Below are 27790 nucleotides of genomic sequence, written 5' to 3'. Positions count from 1 at the left end.
AGAAGAGAATTGTTGCTTTGACCCCTATAGATTCATGCCTGTTACATGCATAAACGTTTAGTGGATTCCTGTAATTTAATGGGCAGTGAGGTAGAAACAGAAATGGTTCCACAGCAGGAGACACTACAGAAAGCTATAGGTAAACCCAGATGTCTCTGGAGTGGTATGAAGAGTTTTATGTTCATAGATTAGAATTTCTCACTATGGTAAGGTGCCTGGAAGGTCTGATTAAAATAGTAACTTCAGATTGTAGACTCTGTTTTTGCTTGGATGACTGCCACTTGCATCATTTAGTCTCTAGGAGACAGCATGGAAGACTGGAAAGAATGCTATAATAGAATTAAAGACAGAAGAGACTGGGTTTGAATCCTGGTTCAGACACTTACCAACTATGTGATACATAGGCAAGTCACTTAACTTCTCTGAATTTCAGATTCCTCTTCTTTCATATCAGGATAACAATAACTCATATTACCTCTCACACAGAATTATTATGACAGAAGTGCTTTGTAAATCCTGGACTGGCACAGAAATTTGAACTATTAATATTCACTAGGGACTTACAAGGCACACAGTTTTATTGTAAGTGCTTTAGCCAGTTATAAGTCCCATTCTTGGACATCTCTCCAACCAGAAATTATGTAAGTTCAATGTTTTTTTTCAGTTTTTCTTCTGGTGTATTTCTCAGTATCTCTACCATAATCAATTTGGATTCATTAAAAGGGATTGCCCATATCTCATGAATAGAAAAATTCAGAGTCAGTGGGTCTTCAAACTGATAATGATGGTGAGTAGTGTTCAATGTTGTCAAAGCCATTTCTGTTTTCCAAGTACTTCATAAAAGACCTCAGCTAAATTTCATGAAATGCTTTGTGCTTGGCATTAAGATGACATGTTACTTAATTAGTTGTACCAGATACACTCTTAATTGCTACAAAGATACAAACAGCAGACTCAGTGTTGTACACATAATAGCTCCTAGATACATGCTTGGTGATTGATTAACTTGCAAACTTTGAGTCATCTTTAACTCTTCCTTCTACCTTCCCCAAAAGACTCCCCCATATTCTACCTTCAGTGTATCTCTTACACTCATTTCATTTCCATTAATACAGCTACTACTCTAGCAGAGGTTTCCATTTTGTCTTGGCTAGGCTACATCATTCTTCTAATTGGTATTCCTACCTCTAGTCAGTCAGCAAGACAACTAGCATTTATTAAGTGCCTGCTAGGTGCTAAGCAACTATACTAAAAACTGGGAACAGAAAGGCCCAAAACAGTCCCTGCTCTCAAGGAGCTCATAGTCTAATGTAGAGATAACTTGCAAACAAGATATAAACAGAATAAACTGGGGACCATCTCAGAGGGAAGGCATTAAGATTGATGAGGACTGGTGAAGACTTCTTGAAAAGTGTGGGACTTTAGCTGAGATTTGAAGGAAGCCAGAGAAGCCATGAGGTGGAGATGAGTAGGGAAAGAATTCCAGGCATGAGGAACAGCCAGTAAAAGTGTAGAGTTGGGAAATGGAGTGTCGTGCTAGGAATAGCAAGGAGGCCAGTGTCACCGGATCACAGAGTGTGTGGCGAGGCATAAGGTGTAAAAAGACTGGATTGTAGGAAGGGGCCAGGTTATGGAGCACTTTAAAAGCCAAACAAAAGATTTTATATCAGATCCTAGAGGTAAATAAAACTAGAGTCTATTGAATGGGGGGGGGGTAGGTGGGAAGGCGATGGTTATATGTTCAGACCTGAATTTAGGGTGATAAACTTGACAGCTGAGTTGGAGAACTGTCTGGAGTTGGGAGTTGGGAGAATCTTAAAGCAGGGATTTCAATCAATAGGCTATTCCAATAGACCAGCCATGAGGTAATAAGAGTCTGCGGTAAAGTGGTTGAGCAAAATGAGAAGAGAGTGTATATGAGAGTTGTTAGAATTTAAAACAACAGGACCTAATAATTGATTGGAAATGGCAGAGGGAGGGAGGGAGAGTGAGGAGTTGAGGATGAGATTAGGTTGCAAACTTGGAGGGAGGATAGTATTTCCCTCAACTGAAAGAGAGAAGTTAAGAAGAGAGGAGGATTTTGGAGGAAAGATAATGAATTCAGTTCTGGACATACTGAATTTAAGATGTCTATAGGACGTCCAGTTTGAGATGTTTAATAGGCAGTTGGAGATGCAAGTCTGGAGGGCAGGACAAATAGAGTTGAGAGTCAACTACACAGAGATTATATTTGAAACCATAGAAGCCAATGAGATCACCATGTCTCTTCTCTGCTCTAATTCATCTTCCATGCTGCTGCCAAAATAATTTTAAGGAATTAATCATCTCATCTCTTTCTTCAAACACCTTTGGTGGTACCCCATTGCTCTTAGGACAAAATATAAATCCTTAATATTTAAGGATCTTCACAATGTGACTACAATTACCTTTTCACTCATTTTACATTATTCCCATTAATTTACTCTTTTTCATGCAAACTGGACCATTTCCTCAACTTGACATTTGCATCTTCTTTCTCCATGCATTTGCATTAGTCTTTTCCATGCTAGAATACTCTCTTTCCTCATTTAGCCTTTCAGAATCCTTATCTTCTGTCAAGGACCAGCTCAGTTGCTATGTCTTCTATAAAGTCTTCACTGATCTCCATCCTTTTTCTCCAACCATTGTTAGTGCTCACTCCCTTCTCAGATTTTTTAAAAACACATTGTTGCATTTTCCTCTTTCCTGCTTCACTCCTTACTATGTTATACATACATATAAAACCCATATACGTACATATGTATGGGGTGTGTGTGTGAGAATGTGTGTATGTATTCTTAACTGTGTATATGCTGTGTTCCTCCAGTAGAATGTAAGTCCTCTGAGGACAGGGGTGGTTTCCTTTTTGTTGTTGTATCCCCATTACCTAGTACAATATCTTCCATGCCCAGTAATAGGCACTCTAAAAATTGTTTTTGAGTTGAATTCTTTCTTAATTTCCTTTTGCCTCTGGTTTCATTCTGTTCTCTAGCTTCCAAGTAAATTTATTTTTTTTCTCTTTCAGTTGCAGTGATGAGTGAATGGAGAGTAAGAATAAAAGAACATTCTATTTCTGACACTGTCAAATTATATGTATAGACAGATTGGGGGGATGTTTTCAGTCTTGATTCATACAAGTTTGGACATATTACTTTGAGGGAGTTAGAATATGTGTCTTTAGAACCGTAATGTGGCAAGAATGTAAACTGGTTCCTCTTTTTAGGCTTTCAGATGAAAATTGGTATACTTGTCTTAATCCTATCAAGAAATAAACATTATTCTTCCAGGCTCACAGATTAAAGAAAGAGATGGAACCATTATCAAGAAACATGAGATTTTTACTTTATGAGTGTCTGTCCTTTGTAGTTAAAAAACTGGGTTAAAAATATCACTGAAAGGGGAACAATTTAGATGACTGTTTAGTCTAAAGAACTGAACAAATTTTTAAATTTTTAAAGGACTGAAGGAGTTGTCTTGATTCTGTAAGTTGTATTTACAGCCAGCGACAAATGCAGTCACAGGCAGACATATGGGTAAGAACCATGCAAAGTATAAGCAGATTAAATAGATTGGAGAAATTAAATAGATTGGTAAAATGTTTTTGTTAAAAACAAAAGTGGCAGACATCATCTAAATATTGTCATTCTAATTATATCATTCCTTTCATATTTGAGGAATTTTCTCCCATTACAGTGGGTCTCAATGGTGAAAAGCTGTAAATGGATGTAAAAGGAAATGGATGATAAAGTGAAGAAAAAAGAAAGAGGAAGGAAGGGTTGAAGAGAGAATTGGGTGACAGGTTAGTAAGAATGCTCAGAATTATAGGGAAAAGAAGATGGGTAAGGGAAACTAATATTAACTCTAAGAAGTTCTCAAAGGGAAGAGGAGCCAAGATGGTGGAGTGAAAGCACTGACTTACTTGAGCTCTCCCCCAAACCCCTCCAAATACTCATAAAAAATGGCCCTAAACAAATTCTGAAGCAGCAGAACCCACAAAAAGACAGAGTGAAACAAATTTCCAGCCCAAGACAACCCGGATGATTGATCAGAAAGGTGTATCGCGCTGGGCTGGGAGCGCAGCGCAGCGCAGCATGGGCGCGCAGGCTGCAGCAAGCCTGAAGCAGGCCTCAGAGGACTGAATCGCGGGCAGCTGTGGAGGTTTCCAGACTCCTCAATCCACCAAATGCCAAAGACAACTTAGAAAGTCAGTGGGAAAAGTCTGTTTCTGTCGGTGGTCAGAGAGGAAGGCAGAGTCTCAGCTCCATTCCCCAAGAGCCTGGCCCTGGGCGGAGCAGCTGCTTCCCGAGCTTCCGGCCCACAGACTGAGGGGGAATCCAGTGGCTGATCAGAGAGGGACTGCAGGGATCTCTTTGCCAGTGCTGAGGCAGGAATCTCTTGCTTTGCCTGTGTGTGGATCTGCGTCACAGTTCTGGGCAGCAGTGCTGGGGTGAGGAGGAACGCTGGCGTGGTGGAGCTTGGAGTGGCTGTGGAGAGAAACCCCTCCTCACAGTTACAGGACAGAAAGGAATACTTGTGGTCACAGGCCAGGAAAGGAGTAAACACCTCGCCCCTTATCATACCACCTTGGAAGAACTGAAAATTTACAGGTCCCTACAAGTATCTCTGAAAACAGCTACACAAACCCCTGAAGCTTGGGACAGTACACTCTCCACATTGGAAGCAGACTCTTACCTTAACAAAGAGTTTAAAACTCAAGTAATTGGCTGGGATCATGAGCAAGCAGCAAAAAGAGTCAGACTATATTATCTTACTTTGGTGAAAAAGAAGATCAAAATATACAACCAGAAGAAGACAACAAAATCAAAGCTCCTACATCCAAAGCCTCCAAGAAAAATATGAATCAGTCCCAGGCCTTGGAAGAGCTCAAAAGGGATTTTGAGAAGCAAGTAAGGGAAGTAGAGGAAAAACTGGGAAGAGAAATGAGAGTGATGCAAGAAAATCATGAAAAACAAGTCAACAGCTTGCTAAAGGAGACCCAAAAAAATACTGAAGAAAATAACACCTTAAAAAACAGCCTAACCCAAATGGCAAAAGAGGTCCAAAAAGCCAATGAGGAGAAAAATGCCCTAAAAAGAAAAATTGGCCAAATGGAAAAGGAAGTCCAAAAGATTACTGAAGAAAATACTTCCTTAAAAATTAGAATAGAGCAATTGGAAGACAGTGACTTTATGAGAAATCAAGACACTGTAAAACAAATCCAAAAGAATGAAAAATTAGAAAACAATGTGAAATATCTCATTGGAAAAACAACTGACCTGGAAAATAGATCCAGGAGAGAGAATTTAAAAATTATTGGACTATCTGAAAGCCATGATAAAAAAAGAGCCTAGACATCATCTTTCAAGAAATTATCAAGGAAAACTGCCCTGATTTTAGAACCAGAGGGCAAAATAGAAATTGAAAGAATCCACAGATCTCCTCCTGAAAGAGATCCCCAAAGGAAAACTCCTAGGAATAGCCAAATTCCAGAGTTCCCAGGTCAAGGGAAAATATTACAAGCTGCCAGAAGGAAACAATTCAAGTACTGTGGAAACACAATCAGGATAACACAAGATTTAGCAGCTTCTACATTAAAGGACGCAGGGCATGGAATATAATATTCCAGAGGGCAAAGGAGATAGGATTACAACCAAGAATCACCTACCCAGCAAAACTGAGTATAATCCTTCAGGGGAAAAAATGGTCATTCAGTGAAATAGAGGACTTTCAAGCATTCTGATGAAAAGACCAGAGCTAAACAGAAAATTTGACTTTCAAATACAGGACTCCAGTGGAACATGAAGAGGTAAACAGGAAAGAGAAATCATAAGAGACTTATTAAGATTGAACTGTTTACATTCCTGCATGGAAAGATGATATTTGTAACTCATGAGAACTTTGTCAGTATTAGGGTAGTTGAAGGAAAAAAATTGTATGTATGTATATATAGATAGATAGAGGGCACAGGGTGAGTTGAAGATTAAGGGGTCATATCTGGAGAATAAAATTAAGGGATGAGAGAGGATTATACTCGGAGAAGAAAGGGAGAGGTAGAATGGGGTAAATTATCTCACAAAAAAACAGAAAAGAAAAGTCTCTCACAGTGGAGGGGAAACAGGGGAAGGTGAGAGGGAATGAGTGAATCTTATTCTCATAGGATTTGGCTTAAGGAGAGAATAACATACACATTCAATTGGGTATGGAAATCTGTCTTACCCTACAGGAAAATAGGGGGAGAAGGGGACAAGAAGCAGGGGGTGATAGAGAGGAGGGCAGATTGGGAAAGGGGTAATCAGAAGCAAATACTTCTGAGGAGGGACAGGGTCAAAAGAAAGAATAGAATAAATGGGAGGGCAGGATAGGATTAAGGGAAACAGAGCTAGTTTTTCACATGTCTACTAAGGAAGTGTTTTGCATAACTGCACATGTACAACCTATTGAGTTGCTTGCCTTTTCAATGAGGGTGGGTGGGGAGGGAGGAAGGGAGAAACTTTGGAACTCAAAGTTTTAAAAACACATGTTTAAAAAAATGTTTTCACATGCAACTGGGAAATAAGAAATACAGGAAATGGGGTACAGAAGTCTATCCTGCTCTACAGGAAAATAGAAGGGGAAGGGGATAAGAGAAGGGAGGGGGGAGAGATAGAAGAGAAGGCAGACTAGGGGAAGGGGTATTCAGAATGCATGCCATCTTGGGGTGGGGGGAGGGGTGAGAAATTTGGAACTCAAAAACTTGTGGAAGTGAATATTGAAAACTAAAAATAAATAAATTTCTATTAAAAAAAAGTTCTCAAAGAAAAGCCGTGTTTTTCTTTACATTTTTTTTACTCACTTCAATTTAGTTAGCATTTATTAATTACCTTCTAGATGCCAGTGACTATGTTAGGGGTTGGGGACACATAGACAAAAACCAAAGTTTTAATGTTTACAATGAACATTAGGAAACAAAGAATAAACCCAAATATGGAGTTAGTCTCCAAATAATTCACACAAAAATTAAACTATATGTATGTACGTATATATATATCTACATATATCTATATCTATATATATCTATATATATATGAGAAAAAAGTAATGCTATGCATTTAAACATCATAAAAATTCATTTGATCTGAGTCCTTTTCCAAATCCATCTGTATACTTATAAAGCACTATTAACTTTGGGCTTCAATTTTTATTTAGTTTCAGGCAAAGTACATGCTGTTCCTCAAATTCTTATCTCAGTTTGTTTCACTTTATATAGATCCTTCTATATTTGTGTTATTTATATTTGTATTTTTATGGCACATGTAATTTGTGCCATATATGTGTATATGGCATATGAAGTGTTTATTTCCTCATCTATAAAATACAGGTAACAATAGCATCTCCTTCCCAGAGTTGTGAGAATAAAATGAGATAATATTTGTAAAGTACTTTGCAAAACTTAAATATTTATGTAAATGCCAGCTATGATGATGCTGCTGCTGCTGCTGATGAAGGTGCTATGTTGGAATGACCTTCAAATATGGTCCTGGTAACAGACTTCCTGCTTTCTGAGGACATCTACCTAAGAATTGATTGGGAAGGTCATCATTGATATGGTGGTCACTTGTAATAAATTCTTTGGCCATAGCAATCCTTAAAATAAAGAAAAGTCCAATATTGCCCCTTTCCATCTCTAAAGTGATATTGGAAAAGTCATGGAAAAGAGTGGGGTGGATGCTGAGACCATTTTTGGACTGTCTACAAAACTTAACTTAGCTACTGGTACCTTAAATGTGATATCCTTGTCCATTGACAAACAAGTGAACATACTATGGGAGAAAATGAATTGCGTTAATCTTGACATTCTTGCTACACAAAAAATTAGAAGACAGAAAGATGTTGAAGTTAAATGAAATATTGGCCCACAAGTTCATCTTGGAGAGACAAGTAAAGGAATTGTCAAAGTTGGTTTCATCATGCTTTCAAAGGCAATAAGAAATGTCATTTTATGGATTATTTAGTCATCTCATGTTGCAGTGCTTATGATAAGTATAACAAAATAACCATCATGAAAATAACTGCCATCTATTCCACAAAGCTGTTGCAGAGTATGATGAGTTAAAGATATTCTACAAAGAATTCTATAAGACCCTCCAAATGAACTCAATACAGAGTATAATACTACATGATTTTAATGCCATGGTAGGAATAGGCAAAGAAGGTGAAAAACATTGGAAAATGCTGATCAGGAATAAAGAAAGAAGCCAAAGACTTGTAATCTACACAAGCCTCATTCCTATATTTCACAAATACTTCTTTTTGAGAAAAGAATCAGAAGGCAGTAGAAAAGGCATGAAGCAAAAAAACCACAAAACATGAAACTGATTACAATTTAAAGATAGGAAATGATACTTTACTGATTTGGGAGTCATTGCTGAATCAATGGTCTGTGTAAACTCAATCCACCAATTTGTTAGAGCAAAGATCAAAGATGACGCAAAGCTACAAGAAAGAATACAAATAAGAAAAAGATGCTGCATACAATTAAAACCTATTTAAACAAGATGTTGATGCTGAAAAGTCAAATATGGACAGAAGAAAGGAAAAAGACATATGGACTACAATGATATCATATGGAAAATTTATCACTAAAATATATATTGACATAGTAAGGAGACCAAAAGAACCTAATAAGCATCTTATTCTACAACATTTGACGTATTTTTCAAACAAAGAGGTCAACAAAGGTTTAGAATATAAAATCACTTGTAAAATCTTATGGAGAATGATGGTAGAAAATTATGATTGATATTATTTCACAAAACAGAAAGAAGCAGGGAAAAACAAAATCAGTTTAGAGAAACTTTGGTGAAAGATCTTGGTGAGAGACCTGAGTAAATTAAGGTACCCTGAGAGCATATAAAGAAAAAAGTATGCTGGAGCCAATCTGAACTGGCTCTAGAGAACTGATTATTAAATTTTTGTTGGGAACATTTGTACCTTAAAAATTAGCAAATTATACAAATCAGGGACTGATTTTTTTGCTGTTGATTGTCTAGACTTAAAGTGAGGGAGAAAATGTCAATAATGCAAATTAAACTTGAAAGTGTGTTGTATGTACATTCCTTCCCCCCCCAAGAGTTGATTGTTAAACATTTGCCAGCACACCCCTGGATAAATCTAGGAGGATAAGAACAGGAAAGAAAGATGGAAAAAATCTGCAAAGATTTTTTTACAACAAACACTTTTTGTCAATAGGAACAGTGGAGCCATCACACTTTTACTTTAACATAACAATATAAAATGTGCTCATAGAGTAGATAGAAATGGCATTAAGAAAACAATGATAGGAAAGACAGCTATAGTAGATAAAGCAAATATAGAAGAAATCCATGTTGAAGCGAGCACAATCGTGAGGATTAGGGAATCCATTCATGAGCTATTGGGGGGTATCAAAGGCATGGAAAAACTCTTAGGTTTTATATAGATGAGAAAATAGGCATATAGGTTAGTAGTCACTGTGGACCTCAGCTTCTCTTTATATATACTAGTGTAAAGCTAGAAATAATAAATAACAATGTGTTATCTAGTACCAGTTGAGACCGGAATTCCAAACTTGTAAAGTGGCAACAATCATATACTTAAAGGTGAAAAATTTAATTAATTGGCTTGAAGGGTGGATGTAGAGAGGAAATATAGTAGTTTTGAAGGCAAAGCTAGGTGTCTGGACTATAGTTTAAAAGTATTTTCTTTTCTCAATCAATCAACAAGCATCTGTTAAGCACTTACTATGAGTGTGTCCTGCTAACCCTTAGGGATACAAAGAATGACCAAGACATGGTTCCTCCTGTCAGGGAACTCACATTTTTAATAATGGAGAAAACACACACAGAATTTATATACAAGACATATACAGTAGAAATGGAATGTAATTTCAAAAGGAAGGCATTAGCAGTGGGTGGGTGGGAAAGACTGGAAAAGGACTCCTTCAGAAGGTAGGATTTGTGTTGAGTCTTAAAGGAAGCCAATGAAGCTGAGGGAGTCAGGAGGCATAGGTGAGAGGGAAGAATTCTGTGTAGGGGGACAGCTAGTGAAAAGTCTCAGGAATCTGGAAATAGTATTGTGTGCAAGAAGCAAAAAAGCCAGTGTTGCTGGGCAATAGAGATCATGGAGGGGAGTAAATAGTAAGAAGGTTGAAAAGGTGGGAAAGGGCCAGGTGAATGGCTTTAAAAGCCAAACAGAAGATTTTATATTTGATCCCAGAGGCAATTGTGAGGCACTGGAATTTATTGGGGGTGGGGTCATGATCTAACTTGTACTTTAGGAAAACTTCTTTGGCATCTGAGTGGAGGATGGGCTGGAGTCAGCAGAGATTTGAGGCTGGAAGATTATCCAAAAGACTTTCGCAATAGTCCAGGCACGAGATAATGAGGAAAAAAATTAAATGACCTTTAAAATGAGTCCTGTATGGTTCTTTACCACTTTCACAAGGACTATAGTTAATAGAGTGGCAGAAAAGGGGACAGGGTGCTAAGAATCACACATTTTATAGATTGTCTTTAATGTTAATTTAACTTTAGGTACTTTAAATGTGAGATTGTTATCCAAAGTCCGAACAAATGTGCTGTTGGAAGAAACAAAGTCAATCAATATTGATATTCTTAAAATAAAACCAAAAGGCAAAAAGAAGTTAAAGCTAACTGGGAAGATGGTTCATGGCTGGTGGAAATGGTTTCATTTTATGCCTAAAGGTAACAAGAAGCTTAATTTCATGGAATATTGTCTTGTAGTAATCATGAAGAGCATAGGCAAAATAATCACCATGAAAAAAAATTGCAGCTTATGTGCCAATACCGGTTGCAGAAATGAAGAGAAGGAAAAATTCAACGTAGAACTCAATAAGATCCTCCATACCAAGTCAACAAACTTCAGTACTCAGGGGTTTCAATGCAAAGGTGGTCACAGAGGAGATTATGTTTGAAGAGATGGCTTATATTTGAGAAACAAGAGGTCAAATGTTTGTAGTTTATTTAGAAAACTTCCCTCTCTAAATCATAAAAACTTTCTCATGAACAGAGTTGGAAATTATGACAGAATGACATCATAAAAATGATAACACCACACAGATAGGCAATGCTATGAGAGTCAAGCCAGAATCAACTGTCTCTGTATGGTCACACCATTGACTTATCTTGGAGCAAAGCTTGAAATGAACATCAGATCGAAAGGAAGGCTAAAGATTAGAAAGCAATACCACAAACGGTTTTACAATTTTCAACCTTGTTCAAATGAGCCAAAAAATGGGAAATAGAAAAAGGCAAAGATCATTCTTTGATTATCACTAGTCTTACAAACTTAACTGAAGAGACCTAAGGCTAGAAAAAACCTTAGTCAGCAGATATTTGATCACCTTTCCAATGGAGAGAGAAGGCAGCCACAAATGGTGGTGGTGGTGGTGATTTTTTCCTATACATTTCTTTGTAAAATGCTTCAGAGGAGGATGGCAGAAGATTGTCATTAGTAGCACCTTAGAAGAAGTGAAAACCAGTCTACCGAAATTTTGGCAAGAGATCCAACTCAGCCAGATCACCCCAAGGACATTAACAAATTAAACTGGCACCAGGACAACAAATAGAAAATGGACCGCACTTGTGAGTGTTTCTAATTAGTCCATCAATACATGTGCCTGATATAAGCACTACAAATGGACAGTCAGCTGGGGCCAGAATTGAATAGAAGGAAAAGAGTGGGCGGAATTGCATTTGGGAAATTGTGCAGTGTTTTTAGTGATCCTAAATTACCTTTAAGTGCAAAATCCCATTTTAAAAAATCGTGCCCAAATGTTCTCTGGAAGTATGGCACAGTTATAAAGCTTGGAGCACCACACACTCCAGTAAATCAAAGTTGTAGATGAAGACATAGAGTGTGAGTGCTTTTTGTTAAGAAAAAAAAAGGTAGGGGCAGTAGGTGGCACAGTGGATAGAGCACCAGTCCTGAAGTCAGGAGTACCTGAGTTCAAATCCGGCCTCAGACCAAACACTTGACACTTACTAGCTGTGTGACCCTGGGCAAGTCACTTCACCCCATTGCCTAGCTGAAAAAAAGAAAAAAGGAAGAAAGTAAAAAAAAAGTATACTTTCAGTATATTTCACATGCTGAAAATATAGAGGTGAAAAAGAAGAAAATCTATTTTAAAGTGAGTATAATCTTACTGTCTGAGTTTGAAACACTGTGATTTCCAAAGAATCAAAATTATTAATGGCTAAAGACAATGGAGAGATTCATGGTGGATATAAATAGATTACAGCATATAGTCCATGATTATTTTCATGGAAGAAGTGATGTAAAAAATCATGGAAATAGAAAGGGGTATTGTTGTTCAGTTGTTTCAGTTGTGTCTGACCCTTCACGATGCCATTTGGAATTTTCTTAGCAAACATACTGGAGTGGTTTGATATTTCCTTCTCCAGCTAATTTTCCTGATGAGAAAGTTGAGGCAAACAGGGCTAAGTGACTTACTCTGGGTCATACAGCTAGTAAATATCTGAGGCCAGATTTGAACTCATAAAGGTGAGTCTTCTTGATTCACTGTCCCACCTACCTGCCAAAAGGGGTTGGGGATTGAGAGATATGATCAAATGAACTTAAGTACTGCATTGGTACCCATGAAATGTGAAAGAAGACCCAGAAGCAGTCTGCCATAGATTATCTATGGAGGATTCATGAGAGAACATGAATAAGAATTGTGGAGATAAGAAGTCATGGCTGGGGTATGAGCTGCCATTTGTGGGAAGAGTCCCATATTATCGAAACCATATGCATGTAAATGTGTTTCTTTAAATCATTAGAATAAAGCCCAGCCATGGGATTGCTAGATCAAAGGGTATGATCTTATTTTGTGTCTACTATTATTTATTGCCAGATTGCTCTTCAAAAACTTTGTTTCATTATCAATATAGCAGAGTTCTTATTTCCCTGCCACCCTGATAACACTGAATTTCATCTTTTTTTTTTCCTTTTCATCTCTCTCTCTCTTTTTTTTTTTTGGCTAGGCAATGGGGTTAAGTGAGTTGCCCAGGGTCACATAGCTAGTAAGAATCAAGTGTCTGAGGCCAGATTTGAACTCAAGTCCTCCTGACTCCAGGGCCAGTGCTCTATCCACTGTGCCACCTAGCTGCCCCCTTTGTTTTTGTATCTTAACTCAGTTTGTTCCAATGAAAAGCATCATCAGATAGCAAGATAGCAGATCCATTCATTATTTAAAGCTGGGTTTTTTACATTCTTATTATATAATACTCTTCAAAAAATTAGTGTTAGGATCATAGACTTAGAGCTGGGAGACATCTTAAGAAGCTTCTAAGAAGTCCAACCCTTTTATTTTGCTGAAGATGCAACTGAAACCTAGAGATGTAAATAACTTGCCTAAAGTCACACGGATAGTAAGTAGGAGAGCTGGGATTTGAACCCAGGTCTGACAACTCTTTCCACTACACCACATTGCTTCCTTTCTCCAATAGATGAGATTGTGTCAGGACAAGAAACCTTGTCCCCTCCCTCCAATGTCCCCCACCCCCAATCTAATTGCTAAAGTAGTAAATTGTGCTTCAAAATCATGAAAAAATAGCTGCCTATCTGATCAGCTGGGACAGAATTTACTGAACCTACCCAGTCTGCTTAGCTAACATTGAAAGGTTGAATAAGAAAAAATCAGGAAACACGTTGACAAATAAAACAAAATGTATATTCAGGGTGGATCCAGGTTGACCTGAAAACCTGACTTTCCCTACTCAGGAAAGAAGCTAGCAAATCTTTCTTTTCTGTTTGAGTATGTGGCTTATCATACCACTACTGTTAAAATGTCTGCGCATCAGACAAATCTCTCTGGTTGAAACAGATTGGCTGTAACGTCCTGCCATTCAACTTCCCTAGTAGCTTGTCAGAGAAGATTCTGCTCTTCACTCACAAAAAGGTCAAAATAAAATCTCTTTTGCCTCCTGAACCCGTCCAGAACATCTGTGCATTCCATGCCCTCCTCACCCCTCCTACCCCAACTCACCCCTCAGCACTCTAGCGATTTTTCTGCCCGGCAGGAGCTCAATTAAGTATTTGTTGATTTGATAGCTGGCATTAAGCAAAGCTATTCTAATTGATGATCTATTTGTGGTACAACTTGCCCTGTTTTAAGTTGTGTTTAACAGCTATAAAAATTCATCTGCAGATGAAGAATCATATCCTTCCATCCTCTGACTCTTTCCCATTAGCAAAAATCTACTTTCTTAATTTTTCTGATCTCACTGATCAGCTCATGATAAGGTTTCAAATTTGCTTTTCATACTTTGTGAGAGAATTTAAATAGCTGAGATGTTTAACTTTGGGAAGTGGTGACTAACCCTGCATAGCAACTGCTCCCTTAAAGAAATGTCTTAAGGATGTTGGTAACATATTTCTCTGCATGTTCAGCATGGCATACGTACCAAATTGCATATTTATATCCTACATCAAATCAGGAAATAAAAAAAGGTACCACTCTAAACAGCAACCATTCAAACAAATCCTGATTTTTCATTGCCAGACAGCATTTCCTTCTTCTCTCATTTTTCTGTATGTAAAAACAAATCCTTTGCTATGGTATTTGAGCACACACACGTATGTGGTCAGAGCAGCCCAAGACAAATAAATATCTGTGTCCACATCTTCACAGTATTCCAGAATGGTGCTTAACTAAGAAGATGGCTCTGGCACAAAGCCCTCAATGTCAACAGGTTTGGAGCCTGTCAGACTGCAAAGGGAAGGGAGTTCCAAAGACAAGGGCCCTTGAAGAAAGCTGGGGCCTCTGACCACAGGACGTTAGTGGTCATTCTTTGTGCTAAGGACATTGTGGGAAAGGAATGTGCCTGGACCTAAATCAGAATGGCTCACAGGAAAAAAAAAAAACTCCTGGGCCCAAGGGCTTTCCTGATTAAGCATCTGTGTAGCTTCCTGAGGTCTATGGTCCCAGACTGTGGAGCCCAGGCTGCTCTTATGGAGAAAGAGTCTCTGAGGAATGCACAAGAGTCAATTAAAATCCCAAGTCTGTTCCTGATCTCAGGCCATCTTTGAGAATATACAAAATAGGTAGGGCTACATGACCCCTGGCATTTACTTCACTAACTTCAGTGGGAAAAGGGAAATCACTGCTGGAATGGAACCAAAATCACTCTTGCATATTTCTGTATCTCCTGCTATCACTTTTCTATCCAAGTAGCTGTTTTGGATTTATTTATCCCCTTTCTAAGCTGATCTCAAAGCCCTCTACAGAGAAGAACAAGGATTATCCTGGTGAACACTTGGTTTACATTAACCTAATTCACTTGGCCGAAGAAATGGAGTCACAGTTGGATGTGAGAACAGACCTCTTGCTCCCTATAGTGTCTGGTGTTGATTTAGAAATCATAGGGTGTTTCTGGGGTATTGAGAGACCTCAACTATTCTTAGGAATGTGGCAGGGGTGGGGCCTGCTCTTGTCTCTACTGCATTCTCTGGCTACTTTGGACCGTCCAAACCAACTAATGATGAATGAAGGCCGTACTAGAGGGGCTGATTCCTACAACTGAGTGGTGCTTCTGTTCTCTAACTTCCAGGACCAATGGTACTTGAAGTGAGTGAGCTGGATTCTGTGAAAATGGTGGAGCATGGTGTGAACTGCAGGAGAGAAAGTACTGAAATATTTTCCTTCAGCCTCTCATCAAACTCTCTTTTTATACCTTTGTCCCATCACCCCTCTGGTCCTTCAGTCAGGCCTGCAGGAGGTGGCTACACTCCAAGAACAAATCCAAATCACTACTCCACCCTTCCTCTTGTTTACAGGCACTGTGTAGGGAGAGCACAATACTTTTCATAGAAATGTCCCTCCCTCCTCCCCTTCTCCTACCCAACTGCAACCTCTCCTGCTCCTTCCACACACCCCTCCCCCATTTGAAATATTTCTTCAGCTGGAAGAAATGACTTCTGAAAGAGTGCCATTGCCAGAGAAGAAAACTCACCTTCTTCCCTAGGCTACAGCAACTGCAAGTGGGGCCTGCCCACCTAGTCACCCCCACATCCTACAGATATTTCCTGCCACCTGCCATAGGGTATTTACATAGAGTTAGAAGGGATACTATCAATTTTTCCATGCTTCTAAATTTAGCTAGCCCTTGCCCCACTCTCTCATATATGTAATTTCCTGTGTTAGGAATTATAATTAAAATTTCCATGTGTTTAAATTTTTGTTGTTGCTTTAATATTATATTTAATACTAATAATTTAATAATATAATGCTTTTCATACTGTGCATATGTGTAATGTGGTATTGTTGTTTTTTTTAATCCAAATTAGCAATACCCTGCCAGTGTTTACAACTTAAACACTACAGAGGCAGCATGATATAGTGGGAAAAATCAGAATCAGAGGACTTGTGTTCAAACCCTATCTGTCAAGGTTACTTTGTATCTGTGTGAACATAAAGTATTAAACTTCTGTGGGCCTCAGTTTCATCTGTCAAAAGAAGGGACTGGATTGTCTAGCCTTTAAAATTCCTTTTATCTCTACATCTATAATCCTATGACCCTACCAGTAGGGAATGTTTTTGGCTAGGGATACAAGGATTAGGGGACTTCCATCTTGTGGTGGGAATTCTCTAATTTTGGGTTGTGCTCCATTCTTTTGACCCTTGATATTAGTTAGCTCTTAAACAAATTGGTAGGCTCAGTGTTAGTACTTCCAATCAGGTTTTTAAAAATCCTACCTTACCTTTCATACCATCTTAAGTCATGCTTTCTCTAGATCCTCTGACAGTGATAGAAGAAATTTCCCCTAGATACCAAAATACACTAATTCTCTACCTGGTTAAAAATAAAATAAAATGAGAATACTCTAAAAACCAGAACTCTCTCTTTGCCTTTGTCTTTCCTCTTTTACATGACAAAGCCTGGACTTACACCTGTGTTTATCTGTGGGTCTTTAGTCCATATGACTCAATAGTTATGATAATGAAATAATCCTAAATCCAAAAGTCCCTTGATATGGGACTCTTTCCTCATTGGGGAGATCAGTGCCTGCTTGAGGGGTATGGTGGGGTGGAGAAGAGCAGGAGAAAGGAGACTGTCAGTTTTTCAAGTCTCTTTGGTCTCTTCAGGCACTTCTGGCTTCCAGATTCTAGAGAGAAAATGGACGGTGCCCACCCTGCTTCAGGCTTCTGAAGGAAAAGTCTGGGAAAAAGCCAACATGAGAAGAACTGGCAGTCTCCATCACGTCCTTATTCCCAACTTGCTACTCTAGAGGCTATGGGGAACTTCTCTTTGGGTGAGATCTAAGACTCTCAATTGAACCAAGTTAACTCAATCCCAATGGGAGAACTTTATTTTGTGTTATCTGTTAATAACTCCTTCATTCTGTATTATCGGTTTTATATATTCTCCTATATTTACTTTCTCTGATTTCTGTTTTGCTATCACCTTGGATAAATGAGTTTCTTTGCTATAGGCTATGTGTTTCCATTGTGGAACTGGAGTGGGAAGGGGATTAAGCCTTGGATATAAAGCTTGGGCCCTCCTTTCCTCGTTAATGAAGTGATCAGAAATTTAGCTTGAACTAGCAGCTAGGTGGCACAGTGGATAGAGCGTGGAGCTTAGAATTAGGAAGACTCATCTTCACCAGTTCAAACCCAGCCTCAGACACTTACTAGATGTGTGACCCTGGACAAGTCACTTAATCCTGTTTGCCTCAGTTCCTCATCGGTAAAATGAGCTGGAGAAGGGAATGGCAAACCACTCCAGTATCTCTGCCAAGAAAACCCCAAATGGAGTCATGAAGAGTGAGACACAACTGAACAACAAAGACTAACAATATGCAAGGGAGTAGAGAGAGAAAATCTAGCCTCATCCCTCCTCTCTGAAGTAGGGGAGCAGAGTGGCCAAGCTTCTGGTCGAAACCTCCTATTTCCCCTCCTGATAGGAATTAAAGTCTGCCTTGGAAAAAAAGGAAGGGAAGAGGAGAGAAGAGGCTAGAGATGTCTATTTTGCCTCCCTTTGAGACACAAAACACCATTCTACTTGTTGGGGGGGTAGCCTTGCTATATTTCTTTTAATCTTTTTTAAATTTGAATTTACCAAATGGATACCCACAATTCCAATGGATATTTCGTAATTATACTTTCTCTAGCCTTTCTGGCACAGTGTCAGAGGGAATTTTCCCTTGGTAGCAAAATATTACTAATCCTCTGTGGAAAAATTTAAAAACAAAGCAAGAGCAATCTAAAACCCAGAACCCTCCCTATGCCTTTTTCTTTCTTCTTTTCAATGACAAAGTCTGAGCTTATACTTGTATTTTTTTGTAGGTCTTTAGTCCATATGAATCAATGGTCGTGACAATGAAATAATCATGATTTAAAAAAAAATTTATTCCAAACTTAGTAAACATCCACCCAAGTTGATATTTCCATGTACAAAGCAAAACTGTAACTCTACTATGTAAACTTACTTTTAAAAAATGTATAATAAATATATTTTGGTTTCAAAGCTGTACCGTGTATCTGTATTTCTCTCTGAATTTCCTTGTGTTCTGTTTTGTGCATTTAAAGAAATGCTCCAATGACTTTTTTTTCCTTCCTTTTCATGGCAACACTATGACCACTTCCTCTCTCTCTCTCCCCAAACCTTCCACATAAAAAAAAATACAATCCTTGCAACAAATAAGCATAGTTAAGCAAAACATTCGATGCTTTAGACATTTATCATGTCTAAAAGTGTATCTATACCTCATTCTCTCCAAGTGCTTTACCCCTTCTGTCAGGGGTTGGACAGCATGCTTAATCATTGGTTCTCTGAAGTCATCATTGATCATCGCATTGATCAGAGTTCTTAGATCTGTCAAAGTTGTGTTTTGCAGTATTGTTATTATTGTATAAATTGTTCTCTTTATTCTGCTCACTTTACATTAGTCCATGAGTCTTCTCAAGATTCACTGAAACAGATCCCTTCATTTTCCCTTTTTGTCAGCTTTGCCAATTTGATGAGTGTGAAGTAGAGTCTCAGATCTGTTTTGATCAGCACTTCTCTAATTACTAGTGATTAAGATTTTTCTTTAATATGGCTACTGATAGCCTATATATCTTCCTTTGAAAATTAACAGCCTGTTCATATCCTTTGACCACTTATTTATTGGAGAATTATTTTTGTTCTTATCAATTTGAATCAGTTCCTTATATGTTAGACATGAGTCTTTATCAGATTAATTTTCTTCAAAGATTTTTCCCCCCAGGTTACTGCTTCTCATCTAATTTTATTTGCACTGATTTTGTCTATGCAAAACCTTTTCAATTTTATGTGATTAAAATTGTTAATTTTATCTCCCCTGATCCTCTCTGTACTTTGTCTAGCCATTAATTTCCCCTGCTCATAGATGTAAAAAGGTATTTTTCTTGCTTCTCTAATTTTTTTTCCTGATCTTTTACATGTAGGTCATGCATCCATTTAGAGCTTTCTGTAACATAAATGCTGATCTATATTTAATTTCCACCAGACTTTCTAGTTTTCTCAGAAGTTCTTGTCAAATTGTGAGTCCTTATCCCAGTATTTGCAGTTATTGGATTTAGTGAACATTATGTAACTATATTTTTTGGCTTTTATAGTTGTGTGCCTAATCTGATTGACTTCTCTATTTTTTAGTTTTGAAACATCCTGCTTTGTACTGTAATTTTGAGATTTGGCATTTTAAGACCTCCTTCCTTCCCACTTTTTTCCATTATTTCCCTTGAAATTCTTGACCTTTCTTCAAATGAATTTTGTTATGTTTTTTTCTAGTACTCTATTTTTTTTGGAAGTTTGGTTTACCACAGAATAAGTGAATTAATTTTTGTAAAATTTTGATTTTTATTATATTGGCATGGTCTAACCATGATCCAAAGAATATTTCTCTAAATATTATTTTTGTTTCTGTAAAGAGTGCTTTGTAATTGTGTTCTTATTGTTCTTGTGTATACATTGGTAGATGGACTGCAAAATATGTTATACATTTTGTAATTTCAAATAAATTTCTCTATTTTTCCTGCTGTATTTTGTTGGTAATTTATAGAAAGACTGATTATTTTTATGGGTTTATTTTATATCCTGCTATTTTGTTGATATTAATTTTTTTGATTAATTTTAGTTGAGTCTCTAGGGTTCTCTGTGTCAATCATCAGAACATCTGAAAAAGCAATAATTTTGTTTCTTCTTTGCCTAAGATTATTCCTTAAATTTCTTTTTCTTTTATTAAAGCTAGCATTTTTATAACTGCGTCAAATTATAGTGGTGATAATGGGCATCCTTGCTTTATCCCAATCTTATTGAAAAGGCTGGCTCTTGGTTTTAGATAGACTCTTTTTACCACATTAAGGAAAGATCCATTTATTCTAATACATTTTTAAAAAATTAGAAATGGGTTTTAAATTTTATCAAAAGATTTTCTGTATCTATTGATGTAATCATGTGATTTTATTGTTTTTTCCTATTAATAAGGTATATTATGGTTGGGTTTTATATATGTGTGTGTGTATGGTTATAATATCAAAGCAACCTTGCATTCCTAGCTTAAATCCTCCCTGGTCATAGGGGGTAGGAAAGGGAATAAGCAATTATAGAGTGCCAACTGCATGCCAGGGATGCTAAGCACTTTACAAACATTTGATCCTCACCACCACCCTGCCACATAGGCATTTTATAGTTATTATTATATATTATAGACATATTATAGTCATTTTGCCATTGAGGCAGCTGAGGCAAACAGAGGTAAAGTGATCTGCTCAGAGTCACACAGCTAGTAATTGACTGAAGATGGATTTGAACTCAGATCATCCTGAGTCCAAGCCTATCACTCCAACCCTGTGCCACCTAACTGCTTCATAATGTGCATTCTTTTTGATATGTTGCTGTAGCTTCTTTTCTAATATTTTATTCAAAATTTTTGTATTGGCATTCTGGAAAGATGGTGGAGTAGGTCAGAAATTTCCAGGCTCTCCACATTTCCTCCATAAACAGAAAGAAAATCACCATGAAATTAACATAGAGCCCGAAAGGGGTAAAGCTATTGCCCTCCTAAGACATTTTGAGAGAACCTCAGAGAAGGAGCTGAGGTTTGGTGTGTAAACACCTGTAGGCTGACTCCACTGAATCAATAAACAGTAGGCCCTAAGGCCACAGACTAGGCCTTAAGAAATTTCACCTCAGGAATTTTACCCCACAAACTTTCATTTGAAGTAACAGCACAGGGCTGAGTGAGGGAAGATTGAAGGACCCTCTGCTGTTTCCTGAAGCCAGGCCTAGTGATCCCAAACTGTAGCTGCAGCCCCTGCAAAGAAGTGAACACAAGTCCAGTGACTGCAATACCTCAGGGAGCAAGAACATTTCTGGGACAATGTGGTTGGGGCTCAGGGGAGGGAGAGAGGAGTCCCTGAGGTTGAGCCCCCAGACAGAATTCAGGAAACCACGGTCAGAAGGACCTTTGGCCTAGGACATTAGCCACCACTCAGGACTAAAACTTGATAATAATAATATTAAGGTGCTAAAAAAATAAAATAAGACAAATTAACAATAAAAATGAGTGAGCAAAGGAAAAAGAACCTGACCATTGATAGCTACTTTTCATGTAAAAGAAGATCTGGGTTTATGTTCAGAGGAAGATAGTGAGGTTAAAAAAAAAAGCCACTACTACCCTAAAGAATAATATCAAATGATCAGAAGCCCCAAAAGAAATTCTGGAAGAACTTCAAGAGGAATTCAAAAATCAAATAAGAGAGAATGAGAAAAAAAATAGGAAAAAAAAAAGCAATTCAAGAATATGAAAAGATAGTTAACCAATTGGAAAAAGAGATACAAAATCTTAAGGAAGAAAATAAAAAAGGAATTCAAAAATCAAATGAGAAAAAAGAGGAAAAATTAGAAAAAAAATCCAATAAAATTATGTAAAGAAAGCTAACCAATTAGAAAAAAAGAGAAACTAAATCTTAATGGAAAAAATAACTCCTTGAAAATTAGAATTAGGCAAGCGTAATTGAATGACGTTGTAAGATACCAAGAGATGATAATGCTAGAAAAAGACAGAAGAGAATCTGGAACACCTCAGAAAAACAACTGATCTGGAGAACAGATTGAGGAGAGACAATATAAGAATTGTTGGACTACCTGGAAGTTATGATCAGAAAAAGAATCTGGATACAATATTACAAGACAGTATTAAGGAAAATTGCCCTGAATTTCTAGAACAAGAAGGCAAAGTAGAATAGAAAGAATCCACCAATCACCACCTGAAAGAGATCCTAGGGGGAAGAAAAAACTTACAGGAATGCCATAGCAAAGTTTCAAAATTCCCAAGTTAAAGAGAAAATATTGCAAGCAACAAAAAAAACAAATTTAAATATTATGGAAAAGCAATCAGGATTTCACAAGAACTAGTAGCTTCTACACTAAAAGACCGTAGGTCTTGGAACATTATATTTAGAAGAGCAAATGCTTTGAGGTTGCATCCAAGAATAATTCATCCAGCAAAGTCGAGTATAATCCTGAATAAAAAAAATGGATATTTGATGAACTGAAAGACTTTCGGATATTTGTAACAAAAAGACCAGAATGCAGTGGAAAATTCTATATAAAAGATACAGAAAAAATATAAGGAAATCTTATAGACTAATTAGAAGGCATTTATTAAGGTCAAACTGTTTAATTATGACATATGAAAATGCTATTAAATTTAATAATTATTAGTTATTATTAGTAATAGTTTTCTTTAAATTGTTATCATTACTAAGGTAGTTTGAAAGAAGAGTTGAGCTGAGCTGTGTATGATGAATTGATTCTAAAATATAAAATTGGGTAGGAAAAGGTTAAATGGAAAACTTATCTCATAAAAACAGTATGAAAGGAAGAACTAATACAGAGGGGGTGGAGGGCTGGTAATATTGGAACCTTAGTCTCATCTGGTTTAAGAGGAAACAACATATATATATCTGAAGAGGTTTAGAAGTCTTCTGAATTTCTGGAGAGGCGAGAAAACTGGGGGATTTCTGAGGGAGGAACTTTTAGAAGGTTATATTAAGATTAGTGGGGTGGGGGGGGTAAATAGATTAGGGCAGAAGTTTTAGGCCTAAGGGTAAAACAAGGAATAAGAAGGCAAGGGGAGAAAATAAGGTAACAAGGATAGGGTGAAAAGAGAGGCTGAGAAGGAAAATAGTAAAAACAAGATGGAGGAAAATTCACAAACAGCAATTATAAGTTTGAATGTGAACGGGAAATGAATTGGAGAATGGCTGAAGAAGTTGTGTATATGATTATGATAGAATACTACTGTGCTATATGAAATGAGCTCAACGATTTTCAGAAAAACATGGAAAGACTTGCACAAAATAATGAAGAGCAAAATGAGCAGAACCAAGAGAACACTGTACACAGTAACAGCAATATTATTTTAAACAAGCTTTGAGCAAATAAGTTATTTTGTCTATTATAAATACCCAAGTTAACTATAAAGAACACTTTCTGCATCCAGAGAAAGAACTGATAAATACAAGTATGTACAGAATAATTTCACATATATATGCCTATTTGTGTCTAATGGTAGTCATCTCTAGGGTGGGAGTGGGGGAAGGAAGAAAAAAAAGAAATTTACATGATAATTTTGTTGTATATTTGAAAGGAATAGCAAGTTGTGCATAGTAGATTTTCAATTTCATGTATAATTATTTCTTTTTATTGTACTGTATTATGGGCATGCTTGTTTTATTCCACAAATTAAAAATAAAAAAATAAAATCTATTTTATAATATGAAAAACATTTTTGTACTGATATTTATTAGGCATATTGGTTTATAGTTTTCTTTCACTTCTTTTTCCATGATCTAAATATCAAGGCTATCTTTGTACCAGAGGGTGAATTTTGCAAGCTCTTTACTTTTCATATTTTTTGAATCAGTTTATGTATTATTAGAACGTATTTTTTTTAAACGTTTAACAGAACTTACTTGTAAATCTATCTGGCTGGGTCATGATTTTTTAATACTTGAAGGATTAGTGATTTAAGCAGGGTGGGCTTTTCCTCTACCATGAGAGATCACAACCCCTAGATAACTTAGTGGATGATCTTTGAGATTTGCTGTCAATTAAAACAATTGTAAGTTTCTCCTTCATACTCATCAAATTGGCAAAGATATAAAAAAAGGTCATAGTTCTTGTTGGAGGAGCTGTAGAACCATGGGCATGAGAATATACAGAGCTTTAAATTGGTTCAACTGTTCTAGGAAAAAATTGTAATTATGGGGGAAAGGTAATGAAACTGTTTATACTCATTGATCCAGCAGTCTCACCACTGGGCATAAAATCCAAAGAGTCAAGGAAAGGAGAGGAAGCTTTCATATATACCAAAATACTCATAGTAGAATTCAAGTGGTAGCAAAACACTAGAAATGAATTTGATGACCATCAACAGAGGAATGGATGAACAAGTTAGGGCATATGATTGTAATGGAAAATAATTGTTCCAGGGGCAGGTAGGTGGCACCGTGGATAGAGCATCGGTGCTGAAGTCAGGAGGACCTGAGTTCAAATGTGGCCTCAGACACATAACACTCACTAGCTTTGTGACTCTGGGCAAGTCACTTAACCCCAATTACCTCACCCAAAAACAAACAAACAAATAAATAAAAATAATTGTTCCATAAGAAATGGAAAATATAGGAACTCAAAGAAACATGAGAATATTTATATGATCTGATGCTGAATGAAATAACCATAAACAAGAGAGAAATATACATAGACTACAATAATGTAAATTTAAAATCACTAGTAGAAAATTGAATTCCAAGTAATTGTAACTATCAGTTGTGGTCCTAGAGAATAAATAAAAAACCTGAGTCTCTCCTTTTGATAGACAGCTGGATGAGTATTGGTGCTTAATTGTGGTGTGCCCAGTTAGATATGATCAGTCTGTCTGGATATCCATTAACTGTTTTCCTCGTTACAAGGTAGGGTTAGCTCAGGGTGGTGGCGGTGGTGGTGGTAGAGGATTATATCTAACTGATACAAAACTCAAAACCCAATAAAACATTTTTAAAAAAATACATTTTCTGTGGCTGAAAAACTCATCACCTTGCAGTCTACCAAGGACTAGCTCAGCAGACATACATTTTAACATTTAAAAACACTTAAAAACTCTGCAGCTTTGTAGGACCTGAAAGACATTATGCTTGGCTGGCATAGCCTTTGAGAAAACAGGGTCACTGTCCACCACATAATGACGGATTAGAATAGAACTTTAGTGAAGCATATGATCCTGGACATATATAGGCAATATCATAAATGGCTAGAATACTTTTGTTGGAATCAGGAAGACTTGTGTTCAAATCCCTCAGGAAGATCTGAATCCAAACATAATTATCCCTTCCACATTGTGGAGATCAGGGGCACAACACTCCTGTGATCTGGAAAATCCATGTAAAAAAAAATTTTTTTTACAACTCACAATTTAAACAACACAAGATATGAGAAACTCAAGATGCAAAAATCACCTCGAGATCACGAGATGTCATGTGAGAGATTGCTGTAAACACACTTAGCATCCCCAAACCAGTGCATAGAACCTTTTCCTACAAATTTAATTTTAAGGAAAAAAAATTGTGAAGTTCATTTATGTGATTAAACAGTAAGATACATACTATATAGGTAATATTATATATAACAGTACATACATTTTATGCATTTATGAGTTACTAAACATTTTAAGATGTCTATTTCTAGCCTTTGTGTTTCATCAAGTTGCTTTCACCTTCTTTTTGCCAACTTCAACTTTTTACTTATTTTAACTTTAAAAAAGAAATTATATATATTTATGGTATTAAAAGATAAAATATGCTGATATACAATACTTTACATCTATTTTATGCCTTTGAGTTTCTAAACTTTTTCTGTGTCATCTGCTGGCCTTCCCATGTCATCTGCAACTTCCTCAGAACTCCCCCACAATTCCCATTAATTTCTTATGAAACCACAATGGGGAAAGTTGTGATGTGGAAGGGATAACTATACTTTCTAGCTCTGTGACCTCAGGTAAATCATTTAATTTCTATATGCCTTAGGCAAATCTCTAATATTTACTTCTCTATAAAGTTAGAGATGAGTTGTTGATCCACTGGTCCATGTTGGTCCATTTCTTTGGTGGAAATTCTCACGCTGAGAGGTCCCAGGATTTCACAGATTCAGCATTTGATTATGTTGATGATTGCTGTAGTAATTTCCTGATAATCTCAGTATGGAGCTAAACTTTAAGTCTTAATGTTCACCTTGAAATGAGCTTTCCTCTTTGAAGCCATGGGATATCCAACAATTGTGAGTCAGATGGTATTGCTATTTGGGCCTTTGCCTGGCTATGCCTATAGAAGATTTCTAGGTCAGTCTGGTCCATTTTGCAGGCCTCCACTCTCACTACAGCACTCATTATCTTTATATTAGTTTGTAAAACATGTACAAATACTAGCTAATTTTGAGTCTTTGAAATAACATGGTGCCCTCAGTACATAAATCCTAGATTTGGATATCTGAGGAATTTTTGGCAGATCCACCAAGAAACATAGCCAATCTAGATGTCAGAGGTATTTCTTGGGTTTTAAGCCAGCTAAGACTATTAACACATTACCCATACTCCAAAGGAATGTGGTCATTTTGTACAGTTAAATATTCCACAGGGAACTGAGTGGTTTTACTATTATAAATTTTTAAGTGTAAATTTCATTATTTTGACATTTATGCACCTGAGCAACAAGGCATCCATTGCAAAATAAATTTTAGCCATGGTGCCATCAGAGAAGGTACAATCACTTCAACTCTTTCCACAAGAATGATTCAGGCTAAGCTTGAAACTATTCTCTAAAAAAAAGAGGATGGGGGCGGGGGGAAGCTGCCCAAGATATCTGTCCCTATTTAGGTGACCAATGCAATTTTACCTGAAAAAATTTCATGGTACCAAGGCCACTTCTATGTGGCTTGGATCAATTGATCAAATTATAATGCATTAATATTTTTCAGCTATTATAAATAACTAATGGACAATCCTTTGTTTTAGAATCAATCCAACTCAGTCTTTATGATAATAGAAATAACCAGATCGAAATTCTGGTTATTTTTGGTTATTTCAATGATCAAACCAGGTTAAACATATGACAATCTATTTGATTTCTTGGTAACTGACCCACCTGTATAAATATACCAATGAAAGTATATATACCTTGCTCAAAATGTTGAAAGAGTGGGGCAGCTAGGTGGTGCAGTAAATAGAGCACCTGCCCTGGAATCAGGAGGACATGAGTTCAAATCTGGCCTCAGGCACTTGACACTTATTAGCTATGTGACCCTGGGCAAGTCACTTAACCTATTGCCTAGTCCCCTCCCCCCCCCCAAATGTGAAAGATCTGAGAGGAGTAGAAAATTAGCTTTACACATTAAGGATGTATACTTGTGAATGTGCCTGAGCATAGAGGCAGGATGGACAGGATTTGGGAGAAAATAAAAGGTTGTTATTAATTATCCTATAGGTTAAACATCCTCCATTTCTTACAGGGCATACTTCTGAATTAGAATCACATAAGACGTAGAAGCTGTGACATTAAAAGACCTCAGGTCTTGGAACACTATATATCAAAGAGTAAAAGAACTGGAGTTCTGGCCGAAAATATCACACCCAGCAAAGCTGAGCATAGTCCTGAATGAAAAAAAAAATGGATATTTGATGAACTTGTCAAACTTTCAGAACTTTGTTTAAAAAA

This window comes from Phascolarctos cinereus, unplaced genomic scaffold, assembly GCF_003287225.1.
Source record: "Phascolarctos cinereus isolate Bilbo 61053 unplaced genomic scaffold, phaCin_HiC Scaffold_2;HRSCAF=192, whole genome shotgun sequence".
NCBI lineage: Eukaryota > Metazoa > Chordata > Mammalia > Diprotodontia > Phascolarctidae > Phascolarctos > Phascolarctos cinereus.
The sequence above is the reverse complement of the archived record's forward strand: the minus strand, read 5'-3'. Positions refer to the sequence as shown.